Source organism: Hetaerina americana, unplaced genomic scaffold (genome assembly GCF_022747635.1).
Source record: "Hetaerina americana unplaced genomic scaffold, ioHetAmer1.1.p SCAF_82, whole genome shotgun sequence".
In the NCBI taxonomy this organism is placed as follows: Eukaryota; Metazoa; Arthropoda; class Insecta; order Odonata; family Calopterygidae; genus Hetaerina; species Hetaerina americana.
In genome coordinates this window covers 263,852-281,446 of record NW_027287450.1, presented here as the reverse complement: position 1 = coordinate 281,446, position 17,595 = coordinate 263,852, and the positions used below count along the sequence as shown (strand labels likewise).

At 36.1% G+C, this 17,595-nt stretch overlaps 1 protein-coding gene across 8 annotated transcripts in view; it reads right to left on the bottom strand.

Moving 5' to 3' along the window:
- Positions 1-17,595, bottom strand: part of LOC139698324 (uncharacterized) — a 201,357-nt gene that overhangs the window by 45,897 nt on the left and 137,865 nt on the right. For 2 of the 8 annotated variants that reach the window (XM_071597218.1, XM_071597221.1), the window contains exon 1: positions 16,358-17,479. The exons of 3 other annotated variants lie outside the window; for them this stretch is intronic. The gene's annotated coding sequence lies outside the window, so the exon portion shown is untranslated. Of the gene's footprint in view, positions 1-2,254; positions 2,321-16,357; positions 17,480-17,595 lie in introns of those variants that run through there. 3 more of the 8 variants (XM_071597217.1, XM_071597225.1, XM_071597219.1) reach the window with 3 other exon arrangements.

Sequence of the window (17,595 nt, the reverse complement as noted above, 5' to 3'; positions counted from 1 at the left end):
TGGCTGATTTAAAATTATCATCAAAGCAACCTAGAAGTAAGGTTTCTAAACATTGACCTGGCTGACAAAAGATTTCAATTAAAACATTCAGTCAAACAGGTGTCTCTTTTATTACATCAGATTGATGAGGGATCATAATAATGCTAATCAAAGATATATTTTTGTATTTCATAACAGTAAGTTTTTAGATATGATGATTGGAATCTCACTTGTAACCGTTCAGTGGTTGTGTTTAGAGACTTAATAACATAATTTAATGTTTCTTAACACCTTTTCATAAGTAATTTCATGGAGCAATCAGCTCTTTAGTAGGGGTACTTACAATAATCTAAGCTTTAACTCTGTTATCCTCATAATCTATTTGGTTAAGCATTGATATGAGACAATTATTAAGAAACAAAAATTATATCATTAAATTCATAGAAGGCCAAACTCCATTTAATTGGTTTAACACAGCCTCTGCTTATCCATCCAAGTAATGAGACCCCAGCTTTTGGTACCACCTTCATGAAATTCACTGATCTATTGTTGTGAAATACCCTGGTGACTCTATTATGAATTTTTAATTGCTACAAAATTTTCAATTACTCATCCACGTGTTCATGCTTTTCAGTATATTGTTATATCCATGAGGAAATCATATTAGATATATTATTTGCACTATAATGATAGTTGATAACATTAAATGCTATATGAGCTCATTCACAAAATGGCAAAAGTTATTTTTGTAAGTATAGTAGAGGCCACTGTTAAGTAATGGGCTCATTAGTCACATTTTCTCTATTTCTCATCTCAGCTATTATGGTGCTCACTAGCTACCAATTTCAGCTGATGGCCATATTCTTAATGTTTTATCAAAATTCATATCTTAAGACTATGATGCATTTCAAATGGCTGAACACCTTGATTTCCTAATGCTCTTAACTATCTTCTTTGGAAACATGGCAATGGTTTGAGAAGGCTATGAGTTTGTAAGAAGAGATTCACTAAAATATATTAACATTTTGAATTGTACTTATCATGTGCTATATAATCTATATATATTCTATCTTCTTTCTATAAAAAATATACAACTGTCACCACCCAATATTTTCTCTTTATTTTTTACTTTTATTGAATGGGTCACAAGGATATAAACAATGATGAGAGATCTTACCCAAAATAACTTGCACCCATATCCTCCAGTCAATTTTATCAAATATTCTTAAACAAGATAGTCAAATGCTATTTCTTGGAAGTCTTGATTGTGAAAACGGAAACTTGTATTAAAATAGCACGCATGAATATGAGTGAAAAATATATAATTGAATGGAAAGAGAAAGTTCATGGTATTTCATGAAAGATTGGCTCTTTCATTTGACTGTATTGAAACAATATTTGGCTACAAGACTTTTCTCCAGCTCTTGGATAAGCAGAGGTCGAAAGTAACTGAAAAAAGTATTATTTTCAAAAAGATAGTAACTAACCAAATCAATAATTTTGGTGCCTAAATTAAGGTGAAAGAGAAAATGTTCCTTAAATCTACGAAAATTAACCTGTTATTAAAATTGGGTAGATTTCTATGAGGGCAGTTCAATTTTCAGGTTTATTTATGATATAATTTGTTCCGTTCCTGTTTTCTTAAATACAATCATCTATTTCAAGTGCAATTTTGATCTTTCAATCCATAAAATTAGATTATGGTTCAAAAAGGTTTATTTTAATTAACTATTGATTAAGAGGACGATTGATATGATACTAAAATGTCTACTTACGACGAAGATTCCCAGTGACTACCCTTGTATTTACACTCACGTTGCCCGTCATGAGTGATAGTCAAGACTCCATTGCCTTTGAAGTGATTTGAGGTTGTATTAGCCCTTCTTAAGATTAAATCAATTTATCATTTGTAAGGACTGCGTGATGACTCGATAATTTTATTTTAGTGCGTAGATATGTTCTCGTAATTCAAAACTTTATCTTATTATCCCATAATGAATGCAATCAGCCTCTCTTTTCTTGATATTTTTCGATAACCTGAAAATTGTGCTTAACAAGAGCTAAACAAGGATATCGAGTGCATTATTAGAAAATGATAATAAAAGGTCGGGATAAAATAAAATTCGGTTGCAAAGGATACAGGAAAGAAATAAACGTTTGTCATTTTTTTAAGCTAAATAGTTCTCAATGAAGTTGATTTTTTGAAATGTTTTTACTTAAATCATTCAGGTTTGAGCACTGATAGGCCAGTGAAAAAGTGAACCTTTTGTCTTACCTAACATATTCAAACGGACGGGGACGCCCTTGTGGAACCGCCAATGGTAGAAGAAAAATATCCAGATTAACTGGGTCCTTGCCCTTGAATCCCCTTGTTCCCTTGAACAGAAATCTCCAAACTATATTTTGTCTAGAGAATACAAAACATTAAGTAATTTCTGACAAATTAGCCCATCCCAAATTCATTTTTCAAAGCTGTAATTTTTTGTCGTCATCATCAATTTATGTATCATTTATTTTAATTGTTGTAAAAATGTTACGGACGGTTTAGAATATATAAAATATATTTTTCATAATACTAAACCCTTAATTTGGACAGTAAGAAAAATAAATAACAAAAAATAAGTAAATTTCCATCCAGAGGTGAAATTACTTGCACCTTATTACTCAATTGCGCTCGAGGTTATTACTTTCCTCTGTATCACTTCAAAATTCAACGTAATATTGATACCACTGTAATGATTCGAAATAAATGGCCATATGCCACCATGTTCACACATTGGTGCCAATGTGAGTATAAAATTTAAGCGACCTGCGTAATGTTTATGCCGTGAATTGACGCGGAATGACGGAATGGCCGCCGATGAGGCACGTAATTAGTCCACCCTTAGAATTGAAGCGTAGTGGCGCCATTTCCCCGACCCATTCAACACTACACCCTTCACCTAATGGAATAATTTGGTTTTTGCCAAGAAGTATTCATAAAACTCACTAAGAAACTGAGATTGGAGATTTGTAATATCGACATACTAAATCCAAAATGAGCGGTAATGACACAACTCTTGTTTCCATAACTCTATTTTAATGAAGTTACCCACACTTCAAAAGCAATGCGTTTACATTAATTAATTTTGTATCTCACACTTTCCAGACAATTCCTTAATCGCGAAACATTTTACTACTGTTTAAATCTTGAGAAAATATGTAACAAAATGAAGCTTTTCCAGGTGAAGAGAAAACATTTTTTTCCTAAGAACAAAAAATAAGAAATTTAAATTAAGGCATAGAGATATTGACGTCTTTGGTGTTGTTTAGGGGTCAACATGATTCTTTTGAGGTGATTCAAAATGATGATTTGGGAGGATAACACTGAATGAAAATAAGTGGACACTAGGAAGGCTGCAGAAGTGTGTGTACTTTGCCTATACCAGGTCGACAATAAGAACAGATTTTACTACAGAATACAGAGTGAAATTATTTCTTAGGATTGTTAGCGAGATTACCATTCTGATTTCACAATCAGTTAGGACTTCTGGAGAGTATATTAATATTAGCAACGGATTTTGATAAAACACAAAGGTTTCCATCTCTACAATGGCTGAATTACTCATTAGCCCTGTTGGAATAATTAATTAATTTTGAAAGTAGATTGGAAAGCACGAACTTAACGTTTGGACAAAGACCGTAAAGTTACTTAGTTAGGGCTTTTAAACCTAAAATACTAACTTTTGTTGTGCAACAAAGAACGAGTGGAGTTATTTAAAGTGCCTATAAAATGCAGATCAGCTAGTGCGACAATTAATGACCATGGAGTACACGTGAGGCATAAAAGTCATTATGCTCGCATATTTATGTGTGCATAAATATGATTGAAACTTGGGCATTCGTCAATCAAATCTTCACTTTCAGCATTACCTTTATCCCAATATAATATTGTTTTTGGAATTTTGAATGTAAGAAGAAAACAATAATACAAAAAGTATTGTGATAGACTCAGGGATTCATTAGCTAAGAGTCATAATAAAAGTTTAAAAAACGCTCATTCCAGGTGAATAAACAAGAGTTTTTCATGACCCAAATCCTAGGTAGTAGTGCTTTAGAAAATTATATATAGTGGTCCTTGTGTCACTAGTACTTCACGAATACCCATTGATATTGACTATATGTTAGACTTTGGCTGTCTCGATATGCGTGCAAATGTGAAGCTGAGGTAGAAACTGATTAATTAAGAGCGGCTAGCCCTTGATTGTCTTTTAATGCAAAATCTGGAGCCAAGTCCTGTATTTTTCCCTGGTCCATACGGAGCATTCAACACCCAGCTTCGTTCTAGAGAACTCACCCACCAGAACCAATCCCCTACTCCCCTCTCCGGGCACTGCAAACACCTGGGCAGATCATGAACTAGTTTGCTTGCCTACTCACAAGCAGTATATGAACAGACCACTTGAATGTTGCCCTAGCTGAATTGAGGGTTTGTTTTCGGGGTTTTCTCCCCGCCCTTTTAGTCGCCTCTTACGACAAGCAGGGATACTGCGGGAGTATTCTCTATCCCCCTGCCCGCAGGGGTTTTGAGAATTTGTAATGCAACAAAATTTCTCTGACATAATGCCTTGGGTGACGTCCCTGCAAAAAGCGTTGCTGTAAGTGCAGCAGAGGTCAATGTTCAATGCTTTCCTTTAGTTTTTTACCAAATGGCTCATGCCCTTACTAAGAATACTAGTGCCCTATGAGCTAATTTTATCAAGTATAAATATATTGCACATTGTCAGAAGATACACCTTTAGCAGCAAAACACATCTCTACCAGTCACAAGAGCGTTGCATTAATAAGAAGCGAGCAGTAAAGAAGAATGCAATGCTCGGGAATGCATAAATGATTCATTCCATCCAACTCAAAGTTAAGTTTGTATCAAAGCCAAGTTAAAGTAACTTGAAGTACACTGCATGATAAATGGATGTATCTATGTGTAGGGTATATGATCATTTGCTTCTACTCAGTCTGTAGAGCATCAATTTGATGGATATTTATCACGGAAAGTAAGCGATTACTCCACAGCTAAGAGTTAAGATATAATTAGGGCATCGGACTCCAAATAAAAGAAGAACTTTTATTATTATTTTACGAGCAACTAATTTGCACTCTACTGGTATTGATAGTATTTTTAACACAACAGCATTGAGTCACAGGTCGATCCAATAATAAGAGAATAAATAAATCGGAATCTTATTTTCATATAAAACAAATAATGCGGAAACAGTGTTCCACATGTGAGCGTATACATTCATGCCAGAACAAATTATTAATAGAACAGGCATACCAGTTCAACAACCTCTCTCTCTCTCTATATATATATAATAGATTTCTTAAAGACCTTCAACCTCTTTTAATAGAGTTTCATTTTAGAAATGATTATTTATTTACCCCGTAAATTGTCATGGTTTTTCCTATATTACGGCAAAAATTCCTTTTAAATCATAATTCTCAAGGGCAGAAGCAAGTATTTCTGCTAGGGCATTTGTCTGCGTCCTCGTCATCATTATTATACCTTTCAAGGGAGACAAAAATAGAAAGAATATGGTTATAAAAATAGGCATTTAAATTTTTCTACCGAGCACAAATATGAATCTTATCAATGATAGCCGTGGAAGAATGCTTAGACAATTGCAATTGAAGAGAACTCGACGACATGGAAATTAAATTAAAAAATAGTGGTTTAAATCTGTTAAATTTGTTCAATCGATAAACACAATTTTAAAGTGATATGCTTCGATGATTAGCGAATTTTCCATGATAGCAGTCTGCCCAGGGAAAGAACGATCCGTTCAAAAATTGTAATGGTACAGCAAAATTTATTGATTTAATTTAAAAATAGCAGCATACCTTTGTAAACTAAACTATTAATAAAAGTCTACTAGAATACATAATTAGTAAAAAGAATTTCAAACAATTTCATCAGTGAGTGTACTGTACCCAAACCTTTATGGAATGACTGAGACGTAACCAATTCAAGCCGATCAACAGGTACTGCGACGTAAACACCTGATGCCGTCATGAATAAGGGAACCTTAACAAAACGGAGATGTATCTATCAGCAAGGCGAGGCGCGAGAGTATTGATGTGCAATAGCTCTTATGCTCGCAAGGCCAAGGAAAATGAATTGATGAGGTTAATGTATGATAATTCCAATGGAATTCAATAGATTTGTGAGGTGTAACGCTGCCACACCAAAGAGTTCAAATGCTTTCTGCGGAGTCCTGTGCTCAAACGTCGCTCAATCAACTAGGCGTTGAGATCTGGCCTCATTCAGAAGTCAGCCACTCGAGGTTCCAACCCCAAGTTCAAGGCGGCGAATTACGACAACCATGAGTCAACGGACATGCAGCGGCATCACCCCCCCCCTCCACTCATCCCGATACCGAACAATTATTCCAGTCTAGAATTTGCTCTGAAATACTGTGCAAAAAAATTATATTTTAAATGAAACAGAAAACGCCTTAAATTCATTTTGATCTCTAGCGCAAAAATCTAGCTACCCCTCTGCTTCAATATAAATGTTGAAAGTCCATTACTTTTGAAGAAATACCGACGAACTTTCCCCGTTGGAGAATCTTTCAAACTTAGTATCATGTAAATCGAAGGCAGGATCTTATTGAAAGACGGAAAAAAATCATTCCTAAAAACATGAATGACATACGAAGTCTAGATTAAAATTATTAAATGTTCAAATAATAAAATATATTGAATATTTCAATTATTTACGATTATTTGTTGAATCTTAGTGTGATAACTAGTTCATTAAATTGTTTAATAAACGAGAACACTTCTTGGCCTACATCAAGGTATGAGCCATTATTTTCAATTCGAGATTCAGGGAAGCCTTAACAAAACAGAATTTCCTTGAAGGAGGCTTTTGTTCCTACTCCCACCTAGCACAGGCAAGGAGCCAATTTTAGGAATCCTGGTGCGCAGGCAGGCGCAAATCGATACAAATGATGCTCCTTCCCGAAGTATCCAGCAGGTGGTTTTGCAAGTACAAAAACTCCAGGGACATAAAGCTTGCGAACTCAAGGATTTTGAGACAGCCAAATGAATTCCACTTGACGTTTCAAAGAAAAATATTGGCCACGTGGATTATTAGACGTTTTTGCGTCGCTCAACTTTGATGTGAGTTGATAAAATCATATCTATGTAGTATGCTGTCCCTAAAGCTCGGCGACTTTGAGATAAAGAGCATTTATGTACACCAACAGTTGCTGCGCAACGAATGAGATCATGCTATGATCATGTACCTTCAAAAATACTAAACGCGACATATCGAGCTAAGCCAAGATGGGGTAGGTCAGTTCGTGCAAGGGCGTGAGTCGAAACATAGAAAGCTCTGTGCTCCTTCGAGTAGCACAGGTTGACAGCAGCAACATCAAGTTTCAGCGTGAAATACTTTACTTGATCAAGACGTAATGGCACTTCAAATTTAATCAATTACTCTGGTAAAATAGAGAGAATCCTAGGCGCACCTCTCTCAATGACTCACCGCCAATCCTGCGTGAGACAACTTAAGCGGAAGCGTTACCCCCAGGGCTCCGGGGAGTTAGTGTTTCCTACTCCTCCCAAAAGATGGCAGGTGTTACCCACGCAGGCGCTGAATTGCAAAGGACTTGGTAATCGACGCGGAAAGCAACGTCACGGCCTTCTCATTCCCGTTCCGTTCCCATTGTGGGATATTATTCTTCTTAGCGATGATTATTTATTGTTTAGACAAGAATAAGTGCTCCTGTGTTATTAGACATAATTTATTTTTTCGGTACTATCTTACCGGAGAAGAATAAATGGCCACACACGTTCATTCACAGATATCTTGCCTAGAGGCGCCGCCCCAAGATCTCGTTTGGAGGTTGATGAGGGAAGATGAGTTGGTCTCTCTCTCATTTACCTCCGATTATCAAATGACCTCTGCCTACCCTTCCTTGTTCTGCTGGCCGAACACCATCGGCGCCAAATAATGGGAGATATGAAAAAGCTCACTACGGATTATATGTTCAACTTTCCAATATGGAGACAGCAAGGTTATGGCATGGAGATTATGAATTTGCTGCCCCTGGAGTGTCGTATTTCGCAACTATTAGAGCGTACCAAATTTATATTTTACTTCTGAGCTCGCTCTCACGTCGCATGGGTTCTGACAGTCAGTTAAGGAAAGGGAATGACGGATTTACAGGAAACATCGATGGCAGCAGTTAGTAGTGCACAATATAGCTTGAATTTCTCTAAAAATCAGTCGCAATTCATGCGGAATACAGGCACGTCTTAGTTGCATGAAGGCGCACTTCACCTCTTCGCATAAATATTATACAATTTTATCTTCATTTACGGTTGTTGTGTGTCCTACCCAAACAAAGGTATTTTTTAGTCAGCTCGTTTGCTAAGAGATGAATTTTTTCATATTATGTCAGTAGCTTCCGATATGTTAATAAAAGAAATGGACAGGATAATAACGATGCTTCATTTTATTTAGTGGATTTCGAAAAGGCCTACTTCGAAAACTACTTTTCGGGGAATTAATAAATTTATTACGCACATCGGAATACATTGTTAGGATTTGTGATTTATTCGCAATCTGCACACGTCACAAATTACTGACAGAAGCTGAAGCTAAATGCTGAAAAAACGACGGGTGTGGATAATGTATCGGCTGAGATATTATAAAACCTTGGAAATAAAACTACTCTTTATAAAAGTGCCTGAATTTTATGAAAATGGAGAGATACCTGAAACTTTTCTAAAAGCAAAATTATTATGATACCAAAAGCAGGGAAAGCAATTGAATCAGCAACAGAGCAATTGCTATTCCGTCACATGCTTACAAGGTTCTTTTACCTACAATAGGTAACAGAATCAAAAAGAAAGTGAAAGAAAATGTTGGAGAAGATCTACTTGGCTTCCGAGAAGGAAAAGGAGTGAGAGATACTGCACTGGTAACACGTTGATCTTAAATAGAAGGCTTGAAATGAACAGGAAAGTTTTCCTTGCTTTAATTAGTTTGGAAAAAGCCTTTGAATCTGTAGATTGGAAACTTATAATTGAAACCATGGGGAGAAAAGGAATGGGCTACAAAGACAGGAAGCTTACATATCATATCTAGCAAAGCCGAAGCACTTTTGAAATGTGTAAATGGATGAGAGAAAGAAAATTAGAATGAATTAGAAAATCAGCATGAAAACGGTTTCCTCTTTCGCCACATCTTTTTAACATATACTATATTGAAGAGACTATTGAGACAATGAAGGAGAAATTGAAGGAAAAGACAAATGATAAAAAGATAAATGGAAGAAAAATACAGTTCATGCAGATGATATAATGACCCTGGCAGAATAAGCCGCCGTTATGAATACAATGCTCAAAACTCTGTTCACAGCTTCAAAAAAATGTTAAGCGAAAATAATTTTTAGGAATCTTTTGGGAAACAAATACAGGAAATCGGAAATCATAAAATCTTTTGCAAAAACGTTATTTGGAGTACACAATTGTATGGAGGTGAGACTTGGATAAAAGGCTCGGTTGGAGGCAATGGAAATTTGGAGAAGGATAACAAGAACAAGATGGACGAGCAAGAAAAGCAACATTAAGAGACATTAGAGAGAGGAAAGGAATCTAGTGAAAGAGATGGGAAAAAGGTAAATTAAGTTTATTGAACATGTTCTCAGGCATAACAACTTCCTGAAAAATATAATGGAGGCGAAAAAATAGGGAAAAAGAGGAAGAAGAAGGCCAAGAAAGTAATATATAGATGATATAAAAAGTACTATGAGAGTAACAACATGCCAAGAACTGATAAGACCGACTTTGAAGAGATACAAATAGCTGAAACGGCAAGGCTCCGTCTTTAGATGATGTTGATGGAGGATGTTTCCCCAAAACCTTTTCTTGTGAGGATACGAAATTACCCCCCCCCCTAGGATTAGGATACCCCCCTGCCACACACCTTTTTGGTGGCTTGCAGGGTATTGATGTAGATGTAGATGTGAAATTGTGTTATTCAAATTCATGCCCAACAAAAATCCAAAATAACAGGCGTTTTGGGTCAAACAGCCATTATATTTATCCAATTTAGGTAGAATAAAATTAAAGGATAAAAGACCAAAATTTGAAAATAGGTTAACTCACAATATTTTTAATTAATCTCCACGTAGTCTGCTAAAGGATAATGTATAATACCAGATTTGAAAACAATAATTGAACTGATTTGAAAACGATAGAAAATGTCTCATTATCACTCATTGGGTCTGGCAGCGGTGACTCTACACAAGACAGCAGGATCATCAACAACACTGAAGTTGATTTCAAAATACAGATTGTTCTACTACGGTTCAGTCCGCCAATCAGCAGCGAAGCCCTTATTCCAGGCCATATATTGATAAAAATGCTAAATTTGCATTCGTTTAAATCAAGAAAAAACTTTCTATTTTTATTTTTAAGCAAATTTTGTTATTATCTTGTTCAGTTCAGATATAGTGCTCTTATTATATTTATTTAAAATGGCTGGTGACGAAAAACCAACTGGATCAAGACAAGCAAGCGGAATTTTCTCGAGTTATCTCGTAATGAGCACTCCGGAACTCCCACTTAGTAATCCGTATGGAAAATTCTTGCCCGAGGTGGGTGAAATCATTCCTCTGACCCTTTATTTCACCAAAGAGGTCAGTGTTCAACGGATAGCCTATATTCAGCGTGACCATACTCTTTGAGACTACGTCAGAATTACTTATCGCTGCTCGTGAACACGGTGTGTGGCCGACTGAGAAAGAAATGCCGTTCACTAGTCAGTAAGGTGTGAGTCAATGAGACGTGAGCGGCATGATATCATTCTTTTCCGTTCTCCCTTTGAACGCCAATCTCTAAAAACAGTAGCGTTTTTTGACTCTAGTTTCTGACGGTAATCCTTTGAGCATTTTCGCTCGGGTAACCTAATATTTAGATGAACCCTTCTTGGCAGATACAATGATTTAAGAAACCTAGTGGACCGCGAAATTCAAGAAATAATTACTGAGAAAAATGTGTGATTAAACTTTTGTTAACTTGAACTCGGAAATATTACTTGTTAATCGAGGATTAGATATTCAAATGCAGTCAATGCATCGTGATAAGAGAAATGTCAAACGCAAGAAAACTAAGGGCTCAGGGAACTCACGATCCCTGGAATCCGCGGCCCTTCCCCGTGTTTAACGAAGAAATGTTGAACCTTATTCCTTAACGCAACTCAACTTGATCCCTAGCTGAAAATTGACATAATTTTCACGAACATTTGTTAAATTAATGACTTCTGGTGTTTTAAACTGTGTGTACTCCGAAAAAATAATTTTAGAGAGTGATTTTAATTCCAAAACGATATGAAGATTCATAAGTATGGCAGTGTTTTTCTTTCGAAAATAGGAATATTGTATGCATATAAAATATAAAGTTCGATAAAATTCCAACTAAAGACAAGACTATACAATAATTCCTCTTGCATTCAAGTTATTTTCTTCAAATATAGGTGGGGGCATGGCTTTTAAGTGGTCATGACTAATATGTAACTGAGATATCTGGATAAAATGTAAGCGGAATATTAATTGCTGTTTATCTACGTAATTTTGTAAATCACGGATATTAATGTTGATTTTTTTTTGTTTTAGGAAACCGTAGATTGAAGTAATTCGAAGTATGGAGAAGATAGAGGCTCGCAGTCTGATCGAGTTTCTTCACTTGAAAGGTTATAGTGCCCTGCAAGTCCACAACGCAGTGATTGCAAATTGTTTATGCAAATGACATAGTCATATTACACAGTTTTGGGGTGGATAAGGACTTCTGAAATTGGCCACGTATCCCTAATAGATGATCCAAGACATGGGACCATCATTTATTCTATTAGATCCAAGAGCAGCCATCCAGATGATCATGAATGAGACTAATATTAGCTACGGTAGTGCGTGGCAAATTATTTAGGAAGAACTGCGCTTGTCAAAGGTATCAACACGTTGGGTTTCACGACTACCGACTCATATTTAGGATGCGACCTGCAATTCCGACCACGGCGAGACTACATCTGCCCTATTCTACCGATCTCGCCCCATGCAACGAATTCTTACTGCCAGCGCTAAAAACACATTGCGGTGGAAAGGGGATTTGGCAATACAAATAGGGCAAGGGCAAAAAAATGAATTTTGACGCAATTCTACAATGACCGTTTACGAAATGTCAAGAAACACTGAGAGAAATGTATAACTCTGTAGGTCGGCAATATGGAGAAGTCCTAAGGTTTGCAAATAAAAACTCACTTTGTATTTCGATTATTTTTTAGTAAAAACTAAAAGTGTGCGATAGCCCTCGAATATCCCCAATTAAGTTTAGCTCCAATTTTATATCAGACCCTTTGATGCAGCTTTAAGCACTATTTTTGTACGTAAAGAGGCTCTATTATTTGGAAAGACAGCAAACTGACCCAACTGAGTTATTTTAATGGAGAGATTTTTTCGTGTTGCTCAATATTTTATCCTACTATTCCCGTAATAAAAAAAAGTCAGCCTCTAATCCTTCGAGATTCATCAACAACGGAAAAATTCAATTTGATAAAGATGACAACTATCGAAATATTAAGTGCATATCATAAATTATTATTGCAATGCAAACATTAATCGGTGGAATGACATTTTGCATAAAAATAAAATTGAGAGTATTCTTCAAATGTAGATAGCATTTTGTGGTCCTATTTTATATATTCTCAGGACCAATCTGATCAGTTAAGAAGTACTGAGTTCGATTTTTTGAGATAAAAAAATATTTTTTCAATAAAATGACCTTTTATACCCAAAAATGTTAAATTGAATTCAAAATGGTGAGCGATATGATACACCAGGTAAAAAGCTGAGCTCCTGTATTCCCCACATTCAACCAAAGGATCTGGGGCCATCTGCTCAATAGGGAGCCACCATTGGCAGAAGAAGGGTATCGAATTATCTAAATACAAATTAAAAACTTTGTTCTTGGATTTCCTTGAATGCAAATATTGCTACCATATTTTCCATATCAAAGAAGAATACTAATTATAAATTATTCAAAGTTAAGATGAATTGAATGCATTTTTTTAACTGTTATTTTTTAATGTTAATGAAGTTTACCTAGGAATGAATTAAAACAACAAATTTTGCTGCTATTTGTCGTTTAACACTACATAATTTTTATAAAAAGACATTACAAGTAATGAAATACCTTATATGAAGAATGTTTCCTTCTGCGGTGCAGTCACTTCTCTAAATTACTCAAAGGCTGACGAAATTATAACCTTCGACGATTTCACTTTTATAAATATATCGCCTTAATATTAGAGCTATCTCGCCACCTTAATAGTACTAACCGTGAGTAAACGGCCATACTTTCCAAATTCCCAAGTGAGCATCAAAGGGTCGGAGAAATTTGACGAACCGCTTAATTTTTATGTTGGAGAGGCTATTTAGTTGGCCAAACATCTATTCAAAATGATATAGTCCATGCAGATCTTTAGTAAGTTCAGTAAGTAAGTAAAGTAAGAACGGAAGAATGGAATGCCACCGATACTGGCCGTGTCGCATTAAACTCGTACTCCCCATCAATCGATACGAGGTAGCGCCATTCACCCGACCCATTCCACTCGAGAGACAGTCCTAAATGAGAGTATGAAGAGAGCGTTTTCTTTCTTCAACAAACCTTACAATAGATATTCAAAGAAATAGAGTTATGATAATGCAATAAAACCAAAGAGCAATTAAACATCACTTACCGTGCCCCTTAAGTTCTAGGTTAAAAAATAGAGCAAATCAGGTCAGTCACGGAATATATGACATTACACTGCATCACTTACACCCGGTGGAAGACCCGAGAAAACTTCATGAAGCACATACGCCAGGAAAGCACCAGATCTCTCTTCAATAAAATACACTATTATCATATACCACCATCTAATAATTTTTACGAATCTTTAAGCTATTCGCCCCAGAAATGACCTAAGATCTTCATGGGTTCTCCAAAACTAATTTAGAATCTCTCAACAGATCCACTCGTATATAACACAGAATGTTCTCATATCAATGCAATGAGATACAATCTCTTCAACGGGCAAACATAAAGGCGAAGAGCATATATAATACAGAACTGTGGAAATTTCCATCCTGATAATTGATCCTTTTCATTAAACTATTCTACCAAGAAACGCTCAATGCCTTTTAACATTATGTTATCTCAAGCATGAATCATTGAAGGAAATACTTAATTCACATTAATCACATATTATCTAATTTAAAATTATTCGATTAAGCTAAAAACCTTATCTCCAAGACAAAAGTCTATCGCTGATCAATTGTTATTTAGAGTCCAAAACACATTTACTTTAAGTGGAAAAAATTACATTTCTCAAAATAGAAGCCTCGTATTCATGGGCGAAACACATTACTCTCTTGGTCTGAAAATGTTATATAGGTGCTGTGTGGTTGTATAGGCGTGTTCTTGTTGCAACCTCACCGAATGCATAGATATAGTGTTGATATTCTGTCTATTCCTCTGACTTCTTATCGCGACGTGCCATAACTCCTCCGGGAACCATTTTTGCGCATTGTTTCGAAAACAAAATAATGGCGATTGTAACTTTTCACATTATATTTTGGTGTATTCTATCTCTGAAAAAGGAGAAATAAATATTTTTACAAAATATGTAGTTTTTCAAAAAATAGATTTAGTTTTCCGAAGAGTTTTTTTCCAAATGTTTCTTTCGGCCGTGCATACCAAAAGTGAGAATTATGGATGACTGAAATAAGTAGGAAGAATCCCGGAGGAAGCATTGTCAGCTAAATCTGCAAATTATCCAAAATGGAACAAGTTATACACTTACTAAAAATGTTTGGCTAACAAAGGGGCCTTGAGCACACATTGAGGTAAATAAAAAAATCATTAAATATATATGCAACATTTAAATTTGATTTATTCCAATAAAGTATCATTCTTAAAGCAATTAATTACTGCATTTTGTCTCTGAATTGTCAAAAGATGCTTCATGTAAGCATTGCGCATCATATTTTCTCATTTCAGACACAGTAAAACAGATTTATCATCATATTTTAATCTCTTTTTAGCAGGTATTGACTTTGCGCTTCAATTGTATTCATTTAGTTACCGCTTTAAGTGAAACAATTTTCTACAGTATTGCATAAAAACATCCCTTTTGAAAACACAATGATCCCAAACAGATATACTCAACCCACTACTGCTATGAGGCATATCTGAGTCCTCGCATCTCTATTCTAGGTTTCATGGGAAAAATACGAAAAGGCCATACCCCGATTTATCTTGACTAATAGACTTACTATCCACAAAAATGTTTGACGGAAGAGCATGTCTTATGTAAATATAATTAAAGTTAATTCAATTTGGAAGCAGAAGTAAAGAATCAGAAGTTAAATACGATATTTTTAACAGTCCTTACGTCAGATATGTTTTGCAGCGAGAATTAGTTATGATTAAATTGCCGCTGTATATACTATGGATATTCTAGCATACGCGTTTCTTTTTAAAACCATTTCTCTTCCCTAATAATTTCTTGATTTATGTCGTAGTGAAATCATGAATTCAGGCAATATATTTTTGTACGCATTCACTTAGATTTCCTATTTGGTAAAGAATGTGTTAACTTCTGTACGAAAGCCTAATTAAAATGCCCGAGTGGCATCCGATCAACAGGTACCTCGATGTCACCAGATAACCTGATGCCATCGTGAATAATGCGGAACCTTAACAAGATATGGTTATTAGCAAGGAACAGAATTATAATACTGATGTGCATTAATTTATTTGCGCTGTATTCCCTAGCATACGTGCTCGGAAAGCTAAGGTAAATGAATTACACACTAAATCGAAAGAAAGAGGATATATGAAGAGAAAGGGCATCGATAGACTTCCTAGTATTCAAAGGTTTATATTTATTCCCTCGCTGAGGTTTGGCGTCTCCACAACATAGAAGTCTGAAGAAGGCTGATTTCTGTCTGCGTTCATTCAAAATGCAGAAGCCGGCCAAGTCTATCTCCAACACGTCCAAGGAATACACGCCCAAGATTAAGGCAGCCATTTGCATGTAAACGGATATTGGACTGCAAATCTCATCAAACTTGACCATCCTAGTCCCAATGTTGATCCAATATACTAGTCCACTTTTTTGAACTGAGACTATGCGCGCTTTTAACATGAAATTTGAATTTTAAAACTCTCGGTATGGAATGAAAATATTACTATTGAATATTCAGTATGCTCGGAAAGTAAAGAGAGAGGAATTGATGACGACAAAAGGTTTCAATAGATTTAATCGCACTCAGAAATATATATTTACTTCCACGTTGAGGTTTGGTGTCGCCATGCCAAAGAATTCAAATGTGCTCTCAGTAGTCCCGGGTTCATTTCTCGTTCTCACAATTGGAGGTTGTAATTCTGCCTTATTTTTCCGGGTCGTCATTTTCGGAATGAAGAGGTCTGGCGCTCGGAGATTATACGCCCACGATCAAGTCGACGAAATTATAAGCCTACGGTCCCTTTCGTGAGGTGCAAATCAAACGCAGTATGATATTGAAAGACCTAAATTCCCATCCTTAAAAAGCATAAAACATAAATGATGTCATGAATTAAGTTATTATATGATTTATTAATACCAAAATTTTGAATAGTTTCAATATCTATGATTACCTGTTGATTAGAAGTGTGACAAAAAGTTCAGTAAATCGTATATCAAAGTGATACACTTCTTGACCTAGATCAACATCCCCGACCAGGACCCAGTGCTCTTTATGCACCAGGAAAGCCTTCACTATATTGAATGTGCTCCCAGATGTCTGCCGTTCCTAAAATGGAACCGGAGCCAATTCTAGGAATCCAGGTACAGAGGCAGGAAATCGATATTAATGATGCTACTAGCCTAAGGATCCAGCAGGTGGATTTGCAGGTCTAATAATTGCCCGGGACCTAAGGTGGCTGAATTCAACGATTCGGAGAGAACCACATTAATGCTACTCATTAATAGACAATCAAATATATAAACCAAATGGATTATTTAGCATTTATGCGTCACTCAACGTATTTGCTTGATTACAATAAATGTCACACATCACATGATTACTTTATCCCGTAACCACAGAGACATTGCGATAAAGTGCATTTAAATGCACAAACAATCTCCCTGGTACACACATGAAATCATGCCATATGCCTTGAAAACAAAGAACGGCGCGACACATCGAGCCAAGCCAAGATGGGGTAGGTCAGTTCGTGCAAGGGCATAAAGTCAAAACATCGAAAGCTCTGTACTCCTTCAAACGGCACAAGATGGCAGCAGCAACACCAAGTTTCAACGTGAAATATTTTACCTGATCAAGGAACAATGGCACTTCGAATTAAATATATCACTTTGAAATAAAGCAGAGAATCCAACGCGCACCTTCCTAAACCACTCACGGCCAAAACTGCTAGACGACTGATAGCGGAAGCGCCACCCCACTCCGCCCCGGTGAATTACAGTTTCCAGCTCCTGCCAGAAGATGGCAGGTGTTACACACGCAGGCGCCGAATTTCAAGGAC